General features: G+C 39.1%; 1 protein-coding gene across 8 annotated transcripts in view; it reads right to left on the bottom strand.

Annotated features, from left to right (window-relative positions):
- Window positions 1-15,049, bottom strand: part of TUT4 (terminal uridylyl transferase 4) — a 129,983-nt gene extending 114,934 nt beyond the window's left edge. For all 8 annotated transcript variants that reach the window (XM_043878795.1, XM_043878790.1, XM_043878798.1 and 5 more), the window contains exon 1: window positions 14,893-15,049. The gene's annotated coding sequence lies outside the window, so the exon portion shown is untranslated. The remainder of the gene's footprint in view (window positions 1-14,892) is intronic.
- Window positions 15,050-17,552: the final 2,503 nt, after the last annotated feature.

The following is a 17,552-nucleotide window of genomic DNA, read 5'->3' as shown; positions in this document are numbered from 1 at the left end:
TCCCTGGGTTGGGAAGATTCCCTGGAGAAGGAAACGGCAACTCTTGCCTGGAAAATTCCATGGACTGAGGAGCCTGGTAGGCTACAGTCCACGGGGTAGCAAAGAGTAGGACAAGACTGAGCGACTTCACTTTTTTTCTTTCTTTCCCTTTGTTATTGGGCTTCCCTGGTGGCTCAGACGGTAAAGAGACCTCGGTTTGATCCCTGGGTTAGAAGATCCCCTGGAGAAGGGAATGGATACCTATTCCAGTATTCTTGCCTGGAAAATTCCATGAACAGAGAAGCCTGATGGGCTACAGTCCATGGGGTCACAAAATTAAGGTCAAGAGTCCCCAGAGCTGCCAAAAGCTGGAGACTGACAAATATAAACTGCAGCCCACTGTGCACTCACCCATTTGTTTCCTTCACTTAAGTCAATGCCAATGACTTACATTGTTAACCATACTGTTAAGATGCCAATACTACCCAAAGTGATCTACAGATTCAATGCAGTCATTATCAAAACCACAATGGCATTTTTTGCAGAAATAGAAAAACCCATCCTAAAAGTCATATGGAATTTCAAAGGACTCTAAATAGGCAAAACAATCTAAAAAAATAAAAATGTTGGAAGAGTAACACTTTATTACTTCAAAGCTTTCTACACAAAGCTATATAATAACCAAAACAGTCTGATAATTGCATAAGAAAGACATACAATGGAACAGAACCAATAAATAGATCATCACACACATGGTCATTCAACTTGACAATGCTGATAGTATTGAATAGGGGTAAGGACAAATGCTGATTCAGTTTTCCTGAATGTATTTCAGTATTTCCTGAATTCATTTCTGTTCAAAGGAATGAAGCTGGCTCCTGACCTTCTGCCAGTTACAAAAATTATCTCAAAATGGATCAAATAAAACAAGACACTAAATGTAAAAAGAGCAGACAGGGAAAGAACACAAATGACCATTTGAGTCACTTGAAAAATTACAGAAAAACTATCACAAAACAAAATATATAACCATACAGATGTAAAACAAAATGAGGAAATCTCTATTCTGCTATGGAGCGATACTGAAAATACACTGCTAAGTGAAAAAAAAGTAATATACACAGGCATGCATAGTAAACTAACTTTTTGTAAGAAAAAGAATATATATACTTGTATTTTCAGAAGTAAACAATTGAAGGATAAAAACAAAAGGACAAAGATCTAAATTTAACCCCTATACTAAAACTATACCTTATACACTAAGTTACACAAACATATACATACATATAACCACATAAAAACCATAAATCTTCATAGTTTGGCAACATTTTCTAAATATGACATCAAGGGCATGGACAAAAGAAAAAAATAGATAAATTGGACTTCATCAAAATTTAAACTTTCATCCTTGACATCCAACTTGGCAGTGATTTTTTGGATTTGATACCAAAAGCAAAAACAAAACAAGTGGGAATTCTCATGCAACTGCTGATGAAACTAAAATAATGCAGCTGATGCAGAAAACAGTTGGAAGTTCCTCAAAAACTTAAACATGGATTTGCCATATGATCCAGCAATTCTGTTTGTAGGCATATATTCAAAAGAACTGAAAGTAGAGACTCAGATATTTGAACATCATGTTCACTGCAATACTATTCACAACAGCCAAAGGGTAGAAGCAACCAAGCATCTATTAACAGAAGAATGGATAAACAAATTGGGATATATACATACAATGGAATATTTCTCAGCCATTTAAAGGAAGGAAACTCTGACACATGCTACAACATGGATGAACCTCAAGGACATCATGCTAAATAAGCCACTTGCAAAAGGACAGACATTGCATGATTCCAATTGTATAAGATTGAGAATTAGTAAATTCATAGAAACAGAAAGTAGAACAGAAGTTATCAGGGGCTGGGGGTGTGGGAAATAGGGAGTCATTGTTTAATGGGTAGAGTCTCTGTTTGGGATGATTAAAAAAAAAAAAACTCTGGAAATAAATAGTGGTGATAGTTACACAACATTGTGAATGTTCTAATGTCATTGAGATGTACACTTAAAAAGGTTAAACAGTAAACTTAATGTTATGTATCCTTTACCACATTATGGCTTCCCTGATAGTTCAGTTGGTAAAGAATCCACCTGCAATGCAGGAGACCCCGTTTCGATTCCTGGGTCAGGAAGATTCCCTGGAGAAGGGAAAGGCTACTCACTCCAGTATTCTGGCCCGGAGACTATACAGTCCACAGGGTCACAAAGATTCGGACACAACTGAACCACTTTCACTTTGATCCTTTACCACAATAAAAAATATTTTAACTCAAAAAGTCAAAACAATGTGTATTAAGCTTATATAAAGTATCACAAAGCTCGATTTTTAAACGTTAATCAACTCTAAAATAGCTAAAGGTTAAAAAAGCATAACTTTTTATATGGGTAAATCAACTGACAGAGATTTTATGATCAAAGGCATGTAGAACCACACCCCCTTTTCGAAAATTCAGTTTTGTAAATAAATGGGATTTCTAAACTAAATTACCTAAATCCTCATCTAAATCCCCATTAGCTAGGTTTTCTAGATTACTCAAAGTCTTTTCTTTTTTTTTTTAATTTTTTTAATTAATTTTTTTCATTTATTTTTATTATTTGGAGGCTAATTACTTTACAATATTGTAGTGGTTTTTGCCATACATTGACATGAATCAGCCATAGATTTACATGTGTTCCCCATCCTGAACCCCCCTCCCTACTCAAGTCTTTTCCTTCTATGTTCATCTAGGTAAGCTTTTTTGGCCACTGGTCAAAGAAGCTGAGGTCATGCTTCTTTTCACTAGCAATTTGTTGATTAAAAAAGCTTGAGGTCACCAATTGTTTTTTGAGTTTTTTCCCCTGAGATATGGAGATCATCTGGATTCCCTAGTTATCCAAGCCAGCCTTTCCTCTTTTTCCTTATAAACAAATAATCAAGAATGAGCTCTATCTATAGGAAGAGTTCTGTGATGCTACATACACCAGAAAGTTCCTCATTCCTCCAGTATCAAGCAGCTCTTGGGTATTCGGGTAAATAATGTAGCTAACACTTTTTAAGTGTTGTTTGCTAAGGAGACTTAGCTTGCCCCATAGGTCCAAAAACTGTGATATATAACTGTGCTTGCCCTCCAATGCTTGTGCTTCTAACACCGCACTCATTTTGAAATTTCACATCCATACCGTTTGGAATGGGCCAGGTTATGCTGTGATAACAACTCCTACAACTAATGCTTATCATAACAAATTGATTTAACAACTCATGCAAAATGCTTTTGGAATTAAGGTAACTCTCTAAGGCAGCTGTCCTTCATGCACTGGTTCAGCATGCCAAGCTGCTTTAATCTCATCTCACCTCCCATATTAGCAAAACAGAGGCAGAAAGAATAGCACTAGGTTGCCTTCATTCACATTTCATTTGCCAAAAAAAGGGCCACATGGCTACACCTAATTTCAAGGCAATAAGGAACACAACCCTCAGAATACCTCAAAATAAGGTAGTAGCAACAGGGCTTATCACAAGGTGAAATAAGGCAATCTCTTTGTCTCCACGCATGTTACTATTTCCTCCAGTCCTTTTGTTTCGGGCTAATTTCATGGTCATGTGATCTGTGCAGTTAAACAGGGCTCCATACTCAGAAAGACACTATGCTTGATTTAAAGCTCTCCTGTCATCAACTTGATATTCTTAATAAGTTTATCTTTGAACTTGTGTTTGGTAGTGAAGTCTAGTGGGACAAAGGAAGAGGCAAGAGAGCAGAAGAGATAGATGCAAAGTGTCTACCCGCCATTCCTTTCTACTTTGCTCTTAGAGCCTCGGTGATGCCCTGTGAACACAGGGTAGCAGTGGGTCCATGATGTGTGGGAGTTTAGCGAAATGCAAAGGGACATAAAGTAAGCATGTTGTCTACAACCAGGTAAGCAAGGATAGTAACAGCCCAAGAAGTCGTATTTTCTATTTAAAATATAACTTTCTTCACAGAGGAAAGGCAATCAATTCTAAGAAACATGAATTACCAAAAAGTCTATCGGGTCTTTTCTTACTCATGTTACTTCCCTGTATTAACTAACCACTTATGATAAAAGTGACAACAGAAGGAAAGGGAAAGACAGAGGGAAGAAGTCACAGGTCCTTTACCTTTCAGTTCTGCCAAATCAAAGGTAGAGACTGTTGGCAGAATGTGCAAGTATAAGAAACTAAATAAAAACAGTTGAGTAAGTTTTACACAGTGTTTTCCCTGTTCTGGAAAGAATGAAATATACATGTATAAGCTATGAAATACCATCAATTTCACTTAAGAGTTAAATAGTCGTATATTTGCATTTAAAACTGGCATTGCACAATATAAAGATGAAGAGTAAAATTCATGTTTAATATTGATAATGCAATAATTTCAACTGTTCTTTATTTAGAATGACATTAAAAAGTAAATAAACATGACAAGCTAAGAGAAAGATCAAAGAAGAAAGAAAAAAATTTTACGTTTTAGTAACTTTAACAGCACTTTTTCCTGCCTTCTGAACTAGGGACTTTAGATTTTTATTTCTCAATATGTCCTGCAAATTATGTAGCTGGGCCTGCACTTGTTCAGATAAACAAATATAAACATGGACTGTGTTTTAACAAAGATCGTCAACATTGACACAAAAGGTGTTCAGTTAAAAGCTGGGAATACAAAGATAATAGAATAGTCTCATGTATAAAAGAGGAGACAGTCATATAAACAAATAATAACAATATTACATGACATACGTTAAGGAAACCCTGAGGAAAGAGCCTAAGAAAAAGTGTTCATCATAAAGGTAACTGAGCTGTGAAAGAATTTTTCACTTGAGAAAGGGAGTAAGAAGGAATAAGATCTGTATATACCAGACAAAATACATTTATAAAATTTTAACAAGTTTTTTAGGATGCAAAATAGCATGCATAATGATGAATACAGGAGATGAACTGGGAATGTAAATTGGTACACATATTTACATACCGAGTCAAGTTTAGACTTTAGCAAAGAGAAGCCACAGATTATAAGCAGAAGAGTGGCACAATTTCTGCTTCAGATTAACTTCTGCAGAAGAGGAAGACAGAGATGAGAGGAAAGAGAGATGCTACTAAAGTAAGTAAAAGTAATTACCAATTATTATTAAAAAGTATTAGGAGGTTATTTAGGATCTTATTACAAGCAATTTTGCTGGGATTGTGGAGAGGGAAAAGCTGTGTTGAAGGTAAATGGATTTCTTCCCAGAAGATGCTTTGGTATGGTAATAAGCACTGCAAATCTCTAAGAGAAAGATCTAATTTGCAACATTTTCCAGATTTATTTGACTAAAAAAAAATTTTTCCCAGGACAACCTATTAACATCTGAAAGAACTGTGGGGAAAGTAACACTGTTCTATGAAACAGAAGGCCAGCACTAACTGAGAAAGGCAGAGGGCAGTAGAGGACTTACAATCAGAGAAAAACAATACCAAAAGGGAGAAACAGGAAAGAAACCTGACTGAAATACTGCCAGGCTGGGTTAAAGGCCTAACTACATATATAAAACACCAGTCTACTAGTTTATACAATTTGCAGATATTTAAATTCATTCTGGGTAGGGGATTAACAGGATGAATATTTCAATAGGGTATTGGATGGCATCACCAACTCGATATGAGTGAGTTAAGCTCCGGGAGTTGGTGATGGACAGGGAAGCCTGGCGTGCTGCAGTCCATGGGGTCGCAAAAAGTCAGACACGACTGAGCGACTGAACTGAACTGAAGAGAACACAACAGTGATGATACTGATGAAAGCTAGGGATAAAACTCAAAAGAGGTTATACAAAAAGATCAGGGATAGATGAGAAAACTGAAGAAGTGAGGAAGATGTATACAGATATTAAGGAGATTTTGGTCAGAAGTAGAACCATTTCTGAACCATATGAGTAGCCGCGTCAAAGAAAGTTGAATACCACTGGAATACAGAAATTAAGGAAAAATAAAGTTAAGATGTTAGGTAACCTTCAATGTTACACTTCCAACTGCCTGATATGATATGAAGAATTATACCAAAGTATCAGTGAATACAGGGGAGTGACACAGAAGTTCCTAGATTGAAATGACAAAGTCAGGTAAGAAACAGCCAGTAGAGTACCAGTCTTAAGAGAAGTTGTAGAGGAGGATAGAAGAATAAACAGACACTAATTAGAAAAACATGGGTCTGGTTTTCTGGCTTTAAGGAAGCAGGTGTGAGGGAAAAAAGCTACACACCTCTTAAGAGGATTTAGAATAATGGTTCCCGGTTTTTTTTCTAACACATCCAAGAAATAGAATATATGTCCAATAGAAGTAAAGAGGAACACAAGAATGGGGGATGGGAAAGGCTAGCTGTGAGTGGTTTAAAAGACCTTCCAAAGCAATTATGAAATACCTTCCTAAGGAAGTGTACCTCTCATATAGCGAGAATCATTGGTTTAAAACTGGTACTATCAAAAAAATAAAATAAAACTGGTACTATCACAGAAAGCGTAAACACAATTTACAAACACAAACTAGCCATTTTTTACCTGTATGACAGAATACAAGACACTCATAACAATACCATAAGTGGCTATAAAAGTCCTGCAGCTCTTACAAAATTTTCAGTTTAAAAAAAGATTTGTTTTGAAGATACAGCATTAGCTAACATGTATATGTCTAATATGCCCATTCATTTATCTTTTCACATCTGTAAAGTTAACACAGTCTGGTAGTGTTTTCACTTTATTTATTGAGACACCTTGAGTGTATGACTTGAGTAAAATGACACAAGTGGGACTGGTTTATGACAAGAAAGAAGAGACATATTTTTTGGTTCATTGCTTGGGCACTAGGGTATGTCTTTAGCCTAAACCAGCAGTTTTCAAACTTTTTGACCTCAGGACGCATTTATACTTCAAAAAATTACTAAGAATCCAAAGGACTTTCGTTTTTGTGTATTTAGCTACTGGTACTTAATACCATCAGATATTAAAACTGAGAAATTTTTCAAATACAACAACACACTATTAACTTACTCTATAAGGCCAGTATTACCCAAATCCAGAAATTACAAGACAACTATACACCAATGTCTCTTATGAAAATAGATATAAAATCCTCAACAAATTCTAGCATACCAAATCCAGCAATGAAAGGTTATATACCAGGATAAAGTGTATTCTAACCTAGGAATACAAGTTTGGTTCAATATGAAAACCAATCAATGTAATGCACCATATTAATAAAGGACAAAAACCACACAGTTGTTTCAACTGACAGGAAAAAAGGATTTGATAAAATCTAATGTTCTTTTACAGTAAAAAAAAAAAAAAAAACTCAACAAACTAGGAATAGAAAGAAACTCTTGTCAATCTGACAGAAATACCGCATGTGACATTACACTTACGGTGAAGGACTAAATGTTTTCTCCTCTAAGAACAGAAACAAGACAAGAATATCTGTTGTCTTCACTTTCTTTTAATGTTATTTATTTATTTAGGCTGTGCAGCTTGTGGAATCTTAATTCCCCAGTTAGGGGTTAAACCTGGACTGTGGAAGTGAAAGCACCAAGTCCTATCTACCGGACCGCCAGGAAATTCCCTACTGTCTTTACTTCTATTCAATAGTCTACTAGCCAGGGCAATTAGGTAAGAAAAAGAAATAAAAGACATCCAGAATGGAAAGAAAGAAGTAAAGCGATCTATATTTGCAGATGACATGATCTCATATAGAAAGTCGTAAGGAATCTACAAAAAAGTAATTAGAGCTAACAAATTAGCCTAGCAAGGGTGCTATCCAGGATCAACATACAAAAATCAATTGTATTTCTATCCACTAGCAATGAAGAGTACAAAATTCCATTTACAATTGCTTCAAAAAGAATACTCAGAAATAAACTTAACAAAAGAAATACAAGGTTTTCTTCAAAAACTGACAAAGAGATCCTAAAATTCACATGGAAATGCAAGGCACTAAGAACAGCCAAAGCATCTGCCTGCAATGCGGGAGACCTGGGGTTTGATCCCTGGGTCAGGAAGATCCCCTGGAGAAGGAAATGGCAAACCACTCCAGTACTCTTGTCTGGAAAATCCCATGGACAGCGGAGCCTGGTAGGCTACAGTCCATGGGGTTGCAAAGAGTCAGACACGACTGAGTGACTTCACTTCAAGAACAGCCAAAACAATGTTGAAAAAGGAAAGTAAAGTTGGAGAACTCACAACTTCAACTTCAATTTTCCAACTTCAAACTTTCTACAAAGCTACAGTAATCAAGACTGGGGGGGTGGTACTGGTATAAGCACAGACATACAAATCAATGGAGAATCCAGAATCAATTGAGAGTCCAGAAATAAACAGAGACATTTGTGGTCAACTGATTTCAACAATGATGCCAAGACCATTCAACAAGGGAAATAACAGTCTTGCCAATACATGATGCTGGGACAACTGGACAGTCGCATGAAAAAGAATGAAGTTGGACCTCTACCTCACAACACATATAAAAATTAACTAAAAATGGGTCAAAGAACTAAATGTAAAAGCTAAAACTGCAAAACTGTCAGAAGAAAATATAGGTGTAAATTTTTATAATCTTTGCTTATCTTATACATGACTCTGGAAGCACAAGAAAAAATAAATATAACTTTATCAAAACCTAAAACCTGGGTGGGTGCTTGAAAAAACACTCCAGAAAATGAACAAAATGGCAATTCCTCAAAAAATTAAACAAAGATTTACCACATAATCCAGCAATTCCACTTCTAGGTATATTTCCAAAGAACAGAAAGCAGGAACACAAACAGATATTTGTATGCCCATATTCACAGCAGCATTATTCACAAAAGCCAAAACACAGAAGCAACCAAAGTGTCTATCAACAGATGACTGGAAAAACAAAATATGGTATATACATAAAGGCAATAAAACATTATTCAGCCTTAAAAAGGAAGGAAATTCCAACACATACTAGAGCATAGAAGAACCTTGAAGACACTGTGCTAAATGAAGTAAACAAGTCACAAAAGGACAGATATTATATGACTCTAATTACATACAGTAGTCAAAGTCATAGAAACAGAAAGTAGAATGATGGCTGCTAGGGACTGAGGGGAGGAGGGAATGAAGAGTTATTGCTTAGTGGGCACAGAACAGGAAAAAGGAAAAAGTTCTGAACATGGATGGTGGTGATGATTTGTGCAACGCTGTGAATGTACCTAATATCACTGAATATACACTTAATGATTAAAATGATAACTTTTATGCATATTTTGCCACAATTCTTACATTTGAAAAAGAAAATGAATAGACAATTCACAAAAGGGAAGAACATTTTTGCATATCATTTATCTAACAAGGATCTAATATCCAGAATATATAAAAAACTCTTTATAACAATAAGACAAATAATCCAATTTTTTAAATTAGCAAAGAATTTAAATAGATATTTCTCCCAATAAAATATACAAAAAGCCAACAGACATATGAAGAGATGCTCAACATCGTTAGTCATTAAGGAACTGCAAATCAAAACCACAATGAGATACCACTTCACCAATTAGATAGCTATAATTTAAAAGATGGACAATAACAAGTGTTGGAGAGGATGGGTAGAAATTAGAACCCTCATATATTACTAGTGAAAATAAAAAATAGTGAAGCCTCTCAGGAATAGTTCAGCAGGTCCTCCATAAAGTTAAACATAAATGTATCAAAACCCTCAGCAATTCCACTCCTGGGTAGATATCCAAGAGAAATTAAAACATATATCCACACAAAAACTTATACATGAATGTTCAAAGCAACAGTATTTGTAATAGCCAAAAAGTGGAAAAAACCCAAATGTCTATCAAATGATGAATGGATAAACAATATGTGGTATCTCCATAGAATACATTCCATACAATGTAGTATTATTCAACCATAAAAAGGAATGAAGTGCTAATACACGATATATTATGGATGAACCTTGAAAACATTATGCTTCAATGAAAAAAACCAGGCACAAAAAGCCACATGTTATATGATTCTACTTATATGAAACGTCCAAAGTAGGCAATTTCAAAGACAGAAAAGCAGTTCAGCGGTTGCCAAAAGCTTGAGGGGGGTGGGGGGTGGGGTGGGCGGAGTGCAGGGTGATTGCTAAAGGGCACAGGGTTTCTTGGAGGAAGATGAAAATGTTCTGTAATTAAATAATGGTGATGGTTACATAAGCTTATGAACATACACTGAAAACTGCATGCTTTTTTTTTGGGCCACACCTCGTGGAATGAGGGATCTTAGTTCCCCAACCAGGAATCAAACCTGTGTTCCCTCCATTGGAAGCATGAAATCTTAACTGCTGGACCACTAGGGAAGTCCCTGAACTGCATGTTTTAAAAGAGTGAGTTTTATGGTACTGAAAACTATATCTCAAAGCAAAAGCAAAAAAAATATATACGATTACACATTCCAATAGCCATCAAAGCAATAATGTTTTCACATGTATCTATCATTCTACATTCCAGGTGAGAAAATGAAAAGGGAAAAATCTTCTTAACATTACTATGAAAACAATTATGACTCAGAAACCCCAAAAAGATTCCCCACACATAGTCTGAATATCACTGACCTAAACTAACACTCAGCACAAGATTGAGCTTAAATAGTTAATGACCAATCAATTTTAATGATTAAATTATTTAAACTACAATGTACAGCTAAGACTAACAAAATGCAATTAAATTTCATCATCATGTATAATTCATACTCTATGTTCTTACAAGATAGTTTTTGACAACCTATGTGACTATTTTGAACTTAACACTCTCTGCATACTAAATGCTGACAGCCTAAGCTTGAGGTGCAACACAGCATAATGGTTAAGAGCTCTAACTCTAGACTTAGACACCAGAGTTCAATTCCTGGCTCAGCAGCAAACTAGCTCTGAGATCTCATCCAAGCTACTTAGTCTTTCTGCAGCTACCTTCCTCACCTATAAATGCTGATAATTTATAAGCTGTTGTGAGGACTGAGTTAATAGTCTAAGATTTTTGGAAAGAAATTAACAAATAGTAACTATGCAGTAAGTTACTTATTATCATTGTAAATCAAATACCCATTTAAAACTACCAGACTATTGTGTGTCTGCCTCTTGAGAAATCTGTATGCAGGTCAAGAAGCAACAGTTAGAACCAGACATGGAACACCAGACTGGTTCAAAATTAGGAAAGGAGTATGTCAAGGCTGTAGTATTGTCACCCTGCTTATTTACTTTATATGGAGAGTACATCAAGCAAAATGCCGGGCTGTTTGAAGCACAAGCTGGAATCAAGATTGCTGAGAGAAATATCAATAAATTCTGATATGCAGATGATACCACCCTTATGGCAGAAAGCTAAGAGGAACTAAAGAGCCTCTTGATGAAAGTGAAAGAGAAGAGTGAAAAAGCTGGCTTAAAACTCAACATCCAAAAAACAAAGATCATGGCACCTGGTCCCATTACTTCATGGCAAATAGGTGGGGAAACAGTGGAAACAGTGACAGACTTTATTTTGGGCTCCAAAATCACTGCAGATGGAGACTGCAGCCATGAAATTAAAAGACACTTGCTCCTTGAAAGAAAAGCTATGACCAACCTAGACAGCATATTAAAAAGCAGAGAGAGACATTACTTTGCCAACAGAGATCCATATAGTTAAAGCTGTTTTTCCAGTAGTCATGTATGGATGTGAGCTAGACCATAAAGAAAGTTGAGTGCCAAAAAATTGATGCTTTTGAACTGTGGTGTTGAAGAAGACTCTTGAGACTCCCTTGGACAGCGAGGAGATCAAACCAGTCAATCATAAACTAAAGGAAATCAGTCCTGAATATTCATTGGAAGGACTGATGCTGAAACTCCAATACTTTGGCCACCTGATGGAAAGAACTGACTCATTAGAAAAGACCCTGATGCCGGGAAATAGCGAAGGCAGGAGAAAGGGATGACAGAGGATGAGATGGTTGGATGGCATCGCCAACTCGATGGACATGAGTTTGAGCAAGCTCCAGGAGCTGTGATGGACAGGGAAGCCTGGCGTGCTGCAGTCCATGGGGTCGCAAAGAGTTGGACATGACTGAGCGACTGAACTGATTATATGATTGAATTCCCTGAAGCAAGAGACTATCTTCAATAAGTTTATACCTCTAAAATGTAGCAATGTCTAGCATAAAGTACAAACGCAAATGTTTGATGATTAAATGATGAATGAATGAGCAACCTCAGGCAGTTCCTCCTACAAAACTGGGAGAACTCTTGACACATCTGAGAAGCAACATGGCGTATGTAATAAGAAGAGTACACAGAGTTGCTTTCAATCTTTCTAACTCTATGATCTTAAGCAAATTAACCAACATCTGACTCAGAGATTCCTCATTTATAAAACAAATTTCATAGGGGTGTTACACTGAACAAGTGAAAAAAATACATGGACATATCTAGCACAATGCCTGAAATAAAACAGGTATAAACTTAGTTTAGTGTAAAAATATTCTATTTACTTAGTTCAGCAAAGCAATCTTAATTCCTCGAAAAACAAGAAGAGAAAAAGTCTACATATCCTGCTTTACTACAGTATTCCTTCCCCTTCTCTGTTAGTCTTTCTAGAATTGTTCTTTTTTAGAACATATTTCTATCTGCAGTAACAACTTAATTCAACCATTTGCTGTTTACATTAGGAAGTAATACATCTCACTGAATTTGTTTTATCAAAATGGTCTTTTTTTAAAAAAAAAGGATAAAATTTACTGACATCAGCATTCATAGGTAAGTCTTATTTATAGCTTTTCTGACACCAGAAACTTTCTGCAGAAATAAAATTCATAACTTTTCCTACCCAAAGATCCTGATTTGACATTATATAAAGAATACAACATAATTAATCCTTATTATGCATGTCAAGGTTAACTTTGAGGTCAAAAAGTTCTCCAATTACTCTTACTAAAATGACTTTACTCAAAACTAAAAAAAATTCTCTTTAAACAGTTTTTTATTAATCAGAGACATTTATAATTACAAATATAAATATTTATTTAAAAAGGTCTCAAATTATAATGTAGACACTGTTCTGTTCCAGTTACGTTAGTTAAAATTAAATGTAATGTTAGAAGTGACTTACAATACTGAACTAAACTTATGTTCATGATAACATCTTGTTAGTTTATCTGTTACTAACAACCTAGGGCAATGAACAGATTTTAATTTCTTTTTTGTATTTAGATTTTGCTAGACTTAAAACATTAAATGTTAATAACTTTTCACTTCCTGTTCTGTATTATTTCAAGGAAGCTTGTTTTTTCATTAAATATCATCTTTTTAAAGCCTAAAACAACTTAAAATTCCTATCTGCCCCAAAGTATACGGTTTTTAAGATGCACTCTAAAATTTGTTTATAAAAGGATCATAGTACATTAGATACTAGTAAATTCATTGTCTTAAGCAGTTTTCTAAATGAATCAATATTTCATAATTTTACAAGTTGTGACTAATCAATATTAGGATGCAGTGTAGTGCAACAATATCTAAGGATACATATATACAAGGGTTCTGAGCCTAAAGAAAATTTCAGCATACATTTTACTCACATACAGAACATGCTGATTGATAGTAACCAAAAAAAAAAAAAAAAAACCAACTTAAAAAAAAAACTATCCCACAATTCACCACCCTGATATAGCATTATGTCTAAATTATCATATCCAGGTGCGATTACCCAATTTTAATAACTAATAGTTCTCATCACTTTAAAACAGAAACAGGGTTATGTTCTGCTTCACCCAGTGTTACACATTTCGGGACTACAAGACTTGGGGGGGGGCGGGGGGGGGGCGCCGATCTTTGGAAACAAAAGGTAACCTGATCCATTCCAGCTAATTACTAAATGCATGCCAACAATACAAAATTCGAATTGCATTTCTGGACACTAAGAAGATCACAAAGGGAGCAGAATGTCAAATGTGTAAGGAACTACTTTTGTATTAAAAATATATCAAAACGAAGAAACATGGTACACCGAAACTAAGATCTCGCGCAAGGTACAAAATTCATCTGATTAAAAATTTGACCATCTAAAAAGAATTTAATCAATGTTGTTAACAGTAATTCATCGCATCCACATACGACTTGAAATCCCGATGAAGTCTTTCTTTCAGGTCTAAATATCTCATTATTTTGCAATCCGGATACCAAAAGGACCTGAAATCTCTCGCGGAGGCGTACAACACACTCGGCGAGTGCTGTCTGTTTACAAATACGAATCTCACAGTTTCCCACGTCAAAAGCGTTCATTACCACCGTTCGACTGGGGGGCGGGGAAGAGAGAAGGCGGGCGAGCAAGAAACGAAATCCTCACAGACACCTCTGCCTTCTCTCCTCCCGACAAGGGCGATCCCGGGATAAATATTTATTATGTATTATATGCGTGTGTGTGTGTATAAGTTATATACGTAGTCTATATCAAAGCCAGGGTGAAAGAAAAGGCACACAGGACAGGGAATCCTACTGGACCCCAGAGAATATTCACTCCTATCCCGTTAACTCAAAATCCGCCGCCTGGGTCTACAGGTTTCGGCTCGGGGCCGAGAGCCCCAACCTCACCGTGGAGTTCGGTCCCAAAGCGCCCCGGTGCCCTGCTCAGGAAGCCCAGGCCGCCGCCCCTACCTCCCTCATCTCCGCCTTCCCCTGGGACACCCGATGCCCAATCCAGCAAAGAAAGAAGTGTCAGGCCCCAGGAGGGCGGCTGATACGCGCTCGGGCCGGGACCGCGACACCTGCGAGGCGCGGCACCTGAGGGCGAAGAGGGGGCCGCCCGGCCTGCCTCGAGCACACCCCCTCGGGCGCCGGGTGCTACGCCGCAGCCGGAACCTCCGTACCTGCGAGGCCCGCGAGCTACAGGCGCGCGCGGCGCCTCCTCATCTCAGTGGCTCCCGCTCCCCCTCCGCCTCCCGCTGCCGCCGTCACCGCCGCCGCCGCTGGAGGCCAGGACACGACGAGCTCAGGGCTCCACCGCCATGTCCGCCGCGCCGCGAACTGCATTGTGGGGGGGAAGGGATGGGGAGGGGGAGGAGAGAGGGGGAGAGAAAGAGGAGGACCCGCTGAGGGGAGGGGGCCGAGGGAGAAAGGGAGCCAGGGGAGGGGGGGGAGAGGGGGAGGGGACAGAGGGACAGAGCCCTGAATGGAGTCCTGACCCGGGCGGGGGTAGGGAACAAACGCACAGGAGACCCTGGGTAGGAGGCGCGGAGGAAAGGGTTTGGGGGTGCCCCTTCCTTTCGTTCTAGGGGCCCCAGGGCACTGGTTAAACCGGGGCGGGAGGTAGTAAACATCAATGGGAGAAGGGCTACATTCAGGGGCTTGTGGTGAAGACGGGAAACAATGGTGAGGGGGCCGAGGTGGGAGGATAGCTCACTCACACTCACGCTGTGGGAAGGGGCGAGCGCGCGAGGACACTCGTTAGCCCGCGAGGAGGGGGCGGGGCCCCTCTAGCGTTGGGGGAGGGCTGAAGTCACCGAGGGCTGGCGGGGAGAGGCGGGCGGGGCCGCCGAGCGGGGGGTCGCTAAGTCTAGCTCCCTGCCGGGGCCCCACGGGAGAGCGGCGGGAGGACCCCTTATTTGCCTGCGGAGGCCGGGGTCGCGGGCACTGCCGCCCTGCTTAGGTCTGGTTCCTGGGTTGTGGACTTCCCCGCGGAGGCCCCCAAGCGTGAAGAGGGCCCGAAAGCCAACCCCCAGGGGTCGGAAACCCCGGCATTGGACGTGCACCTCCGGCCTGTGTGCGGACCTGGCCCGGCCCGGGCCTCCGCGGACCCGTGGCTTGTAGCCCGGGCTTGTGACCACCAGCGAGTAGGCAGACAGAGGAATCAAATCCTCTGGGTCTCCCCCACCATTCCCCGTCTATTCACCTTTGTCACCAACCCACCAAGCTGAAATCCTTTTCTTTTAAAATGCAGCCAATTTCTGGAGTTAGGAGCGCAAGAGAAATCTTAAGAGTATCCCCCCGGCTCCGCGCGCCGCCCGGAAAAAGATTTTAGAAATCACTTATTTAGTTTTACGTGGGTTTGGCGTCAACTACCATCCATGAGCCTCCTCCCCCTTTTGCTTTTAATATAGGCTCCTCCATGTAGTTATTTAAAGTCCCGATAGGAAAGGATTTATGGTTTGGTTGATTTTTTTAGTCGTGTCCGACTCTTTGCAACACTTTGGACTGTAGCCCACCAGGCTCCTCTGTCCATGGGATTGTTCAGGCAAGAATCCTGGAATGGGTTGCCATATCCTCCTTCAGAGGATCTTCCCCACGGAGGGATTGAACCCGTGTCTCCTGTGTCTCCTGCATGGCAGGTGGATTCTTCACCCGCTGAACCATCTGGGAAGCCCAGGTCCTAATTTTTTTAAGGTCCCAGCCTTGGAGATTATTCAGCCAACCTCTAACCTCAAAGCTGGACAAATCACACAACTATAGTCCTTGCAGGTGACACATGCTAAGGCAGGAAAAGTATATGATAGGGTGGACGTGAGGGAAGATGCAAAATCTTAAGTCTTTACAAGATGTCATTTATTTGCTAAGTCGTGTCGGACTATCTTGTGACCCTGTGAACAGTAGCCCACCAGGCTCTGTCCATGAGATTTCCCAGGCAAGAATCCTGGAGTGGGTGGTTATTTCCTTCTCCAGGGGATCTCCCACCACCCAGAGATGGACTCGCATCTCCTGCATTGACAGGCACATTCTTTACCCCTGAGCCACCTGGGATACTGCCTGATAAAATTTCTCATGATGTGACTCAGAGGCTGGAACCTATAAAAGTTTACAGACAGGGCCTTCCTCTCTGTAGGATCCATCTTCTTTGCACTCCCAAACTGGTTACTTCTTATTTATCTTTTTATATGTATATGAATCTGAAGTTTGATGAGAAGGGACCACTAAGTGCTAGTCATTGAGCTAGAGATTTCATGTTTTTCCATTTAATTCTCATAACAGAGAATTCTCTCTGCTGATGAATGGTTAGAACTCTGAGCTTCCAATGCAGGGGATTAATGTGTGATCCCTGGTCAGGGAACTAGGATCCCACAAGTGGCACAGCACCCCACCCCCGCAAAAAAATTAGAACAATCCCATGAGGTCCGTGATATTACTTCCATTTATAAATGAGAAAACTAGAGCTCTGAGAATTAAGTATTAATACACTTTACCCCCCCACCCCCCATTTCATGCCAGGGTGTACAGGTGTAGTGCACAGAGTAAGTGTGTTACTTGCTCAGTCCTACTCCGCAATCTCATGGACTGCAACCTTCCAGACTCTTCTGAAAATGAAATTCTCCAAGCAAGAATACTGGAGTGGGTTGCCATTTCAAGTTAAAAGAGCCCTACCCAGCTTCAACGCTTACCAGTTGTTTGATTTTAGCCAAATACATTCTGAGTTTCTTTATATGTGAGTTTTCAACAACAAAATAGCTACTTCACAGAGATGTAAGGAAAATAGCAGATCCCAAATTTAAAACCTGTAGAGGTATTAAGATGATACTAACATGTCCTTCTCTTTGGT

This window comes from Cervus elaphus, chromosome 20 (genome assembly GCF_910594005.1).
Source record: "Cervus elaphus chromosome 20, mCerEla1.1, whole genome shotgun sequence".
Taxonomy (NCBI): domain Eukaryota; kingdom Metazoa; phylum Chordata; class Mammalia; order Artiodactyla; family Cervidae; genus Cervus; species Cervus elaphus.
Note: the sequence above shows the minus strand (reverse complement) of the source record. Positions and strands in the feature narration are given on the sequence as shown.